Source organism: Gossypium arboreum, chromosome 11 (genome assembly GCF_025698485.1).
Source record: "Gossypium arboreum isolate Shixiya-1 chromosome 11, ASM2569848v2, whole genome shotgun sequence".
Classification (NCBI taxonomy): Eukaryota; Viridiplantae; Streptophyta; class Magnoliopsida; order Malvales; family Malvaceae; genus Gossypium; species Gossypium arboreum.
Genome location: NC_069080.1, coordinates 33,084,470 through 33,091,670, shown reverse-complemented (window position 1 = coordinate 33,091,670; position 7,201 = coordinate 33,084,470). Strand labels below are relative to the sequence as shown.

Genomic DNA, 7,201 nt, shown 5'->3' with positions numbered 1-7,201 from the left:
CGAGTATTCCTCTATTTGAGTAGAATTTTACCCGTTGAACACATCGGAATATAATTCGGATACATGGAAAGTTTGCACATAAGTGCCACATATGTAGCCAAGCTACCATGTAACCCGCCCATAAGTGAACTCGGACTCAACTCAACGAGCTCGGGCGTTTGAAACCATAAGTGAACTCGGACTCAACTCAACGAGCTCGGATGCCTAGTTACATCTTACGAACTTGGACTCAACTCAACGAGTTCGAACATTCGCATCTATAAGTGAACTCGGACTCAACTCAACGAGTTCGGATGCTCAACCATCCTAGTGACATGTCACTTGTATCATAATCTATTCCTAAGGTTCAAACGGGATTTTCCTCGAACACATCTCCTTGCCATCTTCCGTAAAATACCGAAACTAATACTCGGTAGCACTTTATATTTAACAGATAATACACATAACTTGCATTTTATTCGAAAAAAACCACAAAGCATAAATTTCATGATAAAAATCAGCATATCATATATTTAACATCAATAACTTAAATATAACAATTATGCTACATTATTTACACATGAACTTACCTTGATACCACAAAGGTGAAAAAAAGACGTAATTATCCCTTAATCGATTTCTTTCCGTTCTAGGTCCAAATCTCGATTTTCATCATCTAAAATATCACATTCAACTTATTAAAACAATGTACTGATCAAATTAGTCAATTGACACACTTGGGCAATTTTTACAATTTTGCCCCTATATTTTGCCAAAATTACCAAATTACCCCTAGGCTCATAAAATAATTTTTATCACATTTCTTTACTCCTTGAGTCTAGATGAACCATTTTCATAACTATAGCAACTCATAATTTCAACTATTTCACACATTTACAACTCATTTTACAACTTAGCAATCTAGCCCTTTTTAAGGTGTTTTCATGCAATTTCTTTCACAAAAGTTGTTTATTAGACAACTAGGACTCATAATCTTCCATAAAAACACAGCAAACAACACATTTACTCTCATGGCAAAACCCTAGACTCTTCATTATTTTGCAAAATAGACCCTTCATATGAAAGCTCATGCTTTAGGGGTTCCAAAAATGTAAAAATCATCAAGCAAAGACATTAAAATCACTTACAAGCAAGGGAAATATGTTGCTGAAATTTTCCAGCTTCAAAGCCCTTTCTTTGCTGCATATTTCAGTGAAGGAGAAGAGAAAAATGATAGCTTTTTCTTTTTGATTTGTTAATAATAAAACTAGTCAAAATTGGTGACCAAATTTCACCTAATTTTGACTTTTCAACAATTTTGTCTCCCATGGCCAGCCATCACACTTTAAATGGCCTAATTTCACTTTAAATACCCGCAATTTAAGATACAAGGCAATTTAACACCTTTAGGTATTAAAACACAACTTTTACCTTTTATGCGATTTAGTCCTTTTTCGAAATTAGACTAGAAATTGCTAAAATTAACTTACCAAAATTTACATGCACTTATAAAATTATATTATAACACATAAAATAATACTAAAATAATTTTCTCTGGCCTCGAAATAGTGGTCCCGAAACCACTGTTCCGACTAGGCCCAAAATCGGGCTGTTACATGGAAAGTGAATGTTTGAATACTCATTGAGTCTGAATAGTTCAATATATATAAATTAATATGTTTTATAATTGTTTAAGTGTTCAGATTATAGAAATATCACTGAGTGCATACTCAGCGTCCAGTTTGTTTCCGTGCACAGGTTAAGGTTAGACCGTTGAATCAGCATTCCAGGCCGATCCCGAATTCAATGAGATAAAGTACGTTGAGTAATGGTAATGGCATGTACCTAGGATGTCTTATGAGAGTTATTTAGGTTGTGAAAGTATTGATGAAATAAGAAAATTATGGTTGGCAATGGTATATAGTATGAAGTTGAAATAATTGATAAAGTAAGTGATATACTTAAAAAGATTCATTGGATAGGTTATAAAATGTTTTAGATTAGTAAGATTTGAGTATATTTAAGTATATTTGGATTATTTGAATGTTGGAAAATTGTATTGATTGAAGTTTTAATTTGCAGGGTTAGAAACATTTATTTTAATAAATGATTATAATTGAACTGTACAGACCGGTAATGCCCTGTAATCCTGTTCCGGGGACAGATATGGGTTAGAGGGTGTTACATCATTTGGATACTTGAACTTTTAAAATGCATCAAAAAGGCTCTCAAATCTTTTAAAAAAAAGTAATTAAGCCCCTACTTTTTTTGCACTCAATTGGGTACTTGAACTTTCAAAATACATCAAAAAGACCCTCAAACTTTTTCAAGAAATGCAATTAAGCCCTTGCTTTTATTAAAAATTAGAAAAAATTATAAAAATTTAAATCAATAAAAGATATAAATATTATTAAATTTTAATAAGAAATTTAGATATTAAAAATAGAAAAAATATAATAATAGTAAAAATATAAAATTTTATAAAAATATTAAAATACTATAAAATATATAGAAATATATAAAATATATAAAATTTTACAAAGTCGTAAGAAAATTATACAAAATGTAAAGAAATATAAATTTAGTAAAAAATTATAAAATTATCATATCAAAAGAAACATTTTATAATTTTTCTATAACTTTATCAATTTTATTTTTATCATTTTTGCCACATGTCACAATTGTGTTGCGACACATGATGACTTTAATTGAAAAAACTAAGGGCCATTAATTTTTTATGATTTTATAAAATTTTACATTTTTATTTTTATGATTTTAAAATTCTATTTTTTAATTTTATTAAAATTATTATTTTTATATTTTTATTAAAATTTAACAATTTTCTAAAATTTATTACTTTTTATAATTTTTTTCTAATTTTTAATAAGAGCAGGGGCTTCATTACTTTTTTGAAAAAATTTGACGGTCTTTTTGATGCATTTTGAAAGTTCAAGTACCCAATTGAATGAAAAAAAAAGCAGGGGCTTAATTGCTTTTTTCAAAGAAGTTTGATGGCCTTTTTGATGCATTTTGAAAGTTCAAGTACCCAATTGAGTGAAAAAAAAAAAGCAATGGCTTAATTACTTTTATCGAATAAGTTTGAGGGCCTTTTTGATGCATTAGTGCTCAATTGAGTGCAAAAAAAAAAAAGAAAAGAAAAGAAGGAGCTTAATTGTTATTATTATTATTTTTAAAGTTTGAGGTTTTTACACCCTTAAGCCTACATATATATATATATATATATATATATATATATATTTTAATTAATAAAATCAATAATGATTAACTTTTATGGTTGTTGCGATTTAATCCTTATATCTTAATTAATCATTCACTCACTAAAATTTTTGAACCACAATTAAAAATACCTATATGATATTAAATATTTATGGGCTCGGTTTATGAAAACGAGGTCCCGATACCACATTTTTCAAAACTATTAACTGTAGGGTCAAACCACTTGTACTTTAATTAACTATCAAATTAACAAAATTTATCAAATAAAAATTCACTATAACATTGTATTTGACTCAAAAATATTAAATAATAATATTTACGGACTCATTTGTAGAAATTGTGGTCTTGAAATCCGGCACCACTGAAAAATGAGTTGTTACACCTTTTTCTATTTTATAGGTTCAAATTTTAATTGTGAACATAAGATATCTAGGGAGTAACATTCTTAAAATGTATTGTCTTAAAAAGTTTCTAGATGATAATACTTGTTAGATTTTCAAGACTAATGGATATTGCTACTTAAGGTTTAACTTTTGATTTGAACTCTCTTAGTTTACTTTGTTTATCTCGAAATTTACTTTCGGATTCTCAAACTCTATTAATGTTTATAAATTGTAATTGGATACTTTTATAGAAAAATGTGTAACTTTTTTTTTAGTTTATTTACTTACTTGAAGCCTATCATATGCGGTGTATGTTACTAGTGTGACAAGTGGCACCGGTTTGAAAATTTGGGTCCTGCTACACTGTTAGATGGCACCAACCCCTTATATAATGTTGCAACCTTGCCCAAAATACTGTTTTCGTCTATTTAAGAGAAAAAAAAAGAAGAGAAAAATGAAATTGTGTTTAGCAAAACAATAGATAATAGAAAAAAAAAGAAAAAAATTGTTTAGCAATACTGGAGAGAAAAATAATTGGTTTAACAAAAAGATTTAAGAAAAAAAGAGCTCTTAGAAATCAAAATTGAAGATCAACATATTTGCTTTTCATTTTAGATTTTAAAAATCAAGTTTGAATTTATAAGGTTAGTTTGTAATTATTTTTATATAATTTTATTTTATATTGATAATTAGTAATATGAGATACAAGTTATATTGTTTGATAACAAAATATTTTTTTTGCTTTAAATGGTATGAATTGTTTTAATAGGAACTAATATTTAGCTTTTTAATTTGATTTAATTTTTTTAATGCCACATTAACCGCCATTAAGCCACACCATCCCATTAATAATAAAGTTAATGTAGGGACTAAAATATTAGCTTTCCAGATGTACGTGGACTAAAGTGTTCCTTTTTATACTATAAGGACTAAAATGAACTTTATGTATAGTATAGGGACTTGTAGTAAACTTTAACCTTTAGGAACACAAATGCTATTGTAGTATGTTTTGGCATGTGGAACATGTTTTAAGAAATATGCTTTTGGTAAGGCATAATACTTGTTTGACCTTTCAGCTTTATAAAAAAGTCATTTTATTCATCCATTTAATTTTTTTGTTTACTTTAACCTTTAAATTGGGAGATTGTTTGTCAAATCACTCAAAAATAGATGAAAAAATAATATTTGTTAACTTTACTGACATGGAATACATATGGATATAAAATTTAAAAATTAAAAAAAAAACTATATTTTAAAAATTATAAATTGTTAAAAAAGTATTTTTATTTTTTTAAATTAATTAATTGCTAACGAGAAATACATGTTATACATGTGGGCTACCACATTACGTTAACTTTTCCCTTCATTTTGGGAGTGATTTGACAAAAAATGTAAATCCAAAAGCTAAAAGAGACGAAAAATTAAATGGAGGGAAAAATAATTTTCTTTTTTTTGTAAAGTTAGAGTGCCAAATAAGTCATTATGTCGTTTGAAAATATGTTTTGTATGTAGAATAAGTTTCGTCTAAGTTAAGACACAAGTAATCTTTCTGTATTTTGAAATTTTCTTAGTCTATTATGCTCTGGTCCTGTAAGTGGAGGTCAAATGATGGTCATGTCAACTTGCATTCCACTTTTAGAAATTAGTTTCAGCCGTACCACCAATTAAGAACAGTTGAATAATTTTGACCCATGCCATTAGGGTAATTGTGGTTTTCGACCTTTGTCACCGAGGTAAAGGTGACCATAGCTTGTAAAAGAAGTTGTATCACATATAATTATTTATCTACACTTAGAAATTTTGTTTTTTCTTATACATGTTTATGATATGAAATTTAATTTTTGAATTATGATAGATTCTTGAATATATTTTCATACATGCTTTTAATGAAACATTGTTGCCTAAATACTTTTGTGCCTGTTTAACCCAACCGATTGGAATATCAGTCAATTACTTAGTAGTTTGTACTCATTCTTTCTGTAACACCCCTTACTCATCTCCGTCGTCGGAAATGGATTACGAGATGCTATAGTAAACAATAGAACAAGAACCAGAGATTTTTACATCAAACTTTTTTTTATAATCATTAATTCTCATATATCATATAAATTATGCATTTCAAACAAGGTTAAGACTAAATCGAGCTTACGAAAGCTCAAGAATCAATCTGAAAACAATTGAGGATTGAATTGAAATCTTTCTGAAAAGAAAGGGGAAAATTGTGAAACATGGGTCACACATCCATGTGACAGGCTGAAGTCATGTAGCATTAAGTCACACGATCGTGTAGTTAGGCCGTGTAACTCACTAAGACTGTGTGGATCAAAGTCTAAAAATTCAACAAAAGTCACATGACCATGCGAATAGGCTGTGTAACCAACTATGACCATGTAACCTAATTCCAACTTATTTTCCAATGGCACACGATCGTGTCTTCAATTGTGTGAACCAAAAGCATGTCATTTATAAGCTTAATTCTAACCTACAATTAATGTAACTTCAAATGCATTGTAAACACTTGGAACCATGTTCAAAACACCACAATGCTACAACCAAAACATATCACAAAAGCTTTCTTGTAACAGCCCATTTTTAGGGTTAATCAGAACAGTGGTTTCGGGGCCACCAAATCCGACGAGTAGGTTTGTAACTATTATATTTAATATTTACGAGCTAATTGTGATTTTAAAAAAAATATTTTTGATATTGTGATTTTTGTTTAATAAGCGATTTATTAAGTTCAAGTGGTATGACCCTAAGGTCAAGTGGGTTTAGAAAATGAGGTATCGGGACCTTGTTTCTATAAACCGAATCGTAAATATTTTTATAAATATTTACGTAGTGACAATAAGATGGTATTAAAGTTTCGTTGAAAAATTTTATCGTTTCGATAGTTAATTAAGCAAAAAGGACTAAATTGCGTAAAGTGTAAAAGTTCTGTTCTATAAGCTAAAGGTATTAAATAGATATAGAACTTAAAAGTGAAAGTCCTTGTTTGATAATTAGCCCATTAAAGAGATAGTGGGATATGATGGCTTGCCATTTGGTGTAATAAATAAACTGTATAAAGGTTAATATTGTAAATTGGTTAAAAATAATAATAAAATGAATAAAATAAAAGAATCAAGGTGTCATCTTTTTCATTCTCTTTTTACCAGCCGACTATGAAGCTTGAGAAGCCATGGAAGAAGCTTCCAACTTTTGGCTAATGCATGGTAGGCATTTCTAGTCCCGTTTTTAATTATTTTTATATTTTCGGGATCGTTGTTGCTTAATCTATCTAATGAGGGGGCTATTTTGCAAAACCATTGAATATTTTGATATTTTCCATTGATGAGTATAATAGGGTTTTGAAGTTTAATGGAAGAATATGAGTCCTTGTTGATAGTTAAACACTTTTTGTTAAGTGAATTTTTGTGAAATTGACAATTAAGGGCTAAATTGATAAATGTGAAAACTTTGTGGTTAAAATGTCAAATAAATGAAATGTGTGGGCTTCTAGAGACACTAGTGATATTATTATATAGTAGAATTTTACTCAATTTCATGAATTTGCATTTTTATGATATAGGGACTAAATTGTAAAGAAGTTGAAATATTAG

General features: G+C 28.6%; 1 long non-coding RNA gene across 1 annotated transcript; it reads right to left on the bottom strand.

The window, feature by feature from the left end:
* Nucleotides 1-482: 482 nt before the first annotated feature.
* LOC128283796 (uncharacterized) lies at nt 483-1,239 on the bottom strand. Its single transcript, XR_008274206.1, has 2 exons — nt 1,128-1,239; nt 483-655 (listed from the first exon to the last, which is right to left on the bottom strand). It is a non-coding gene; the product is annotated as an uncharacterized LOC128283796 (long non-coding RNA).
* Nucleotides 1,240-7,201: the final 5,962 nt, after the last annotated feature.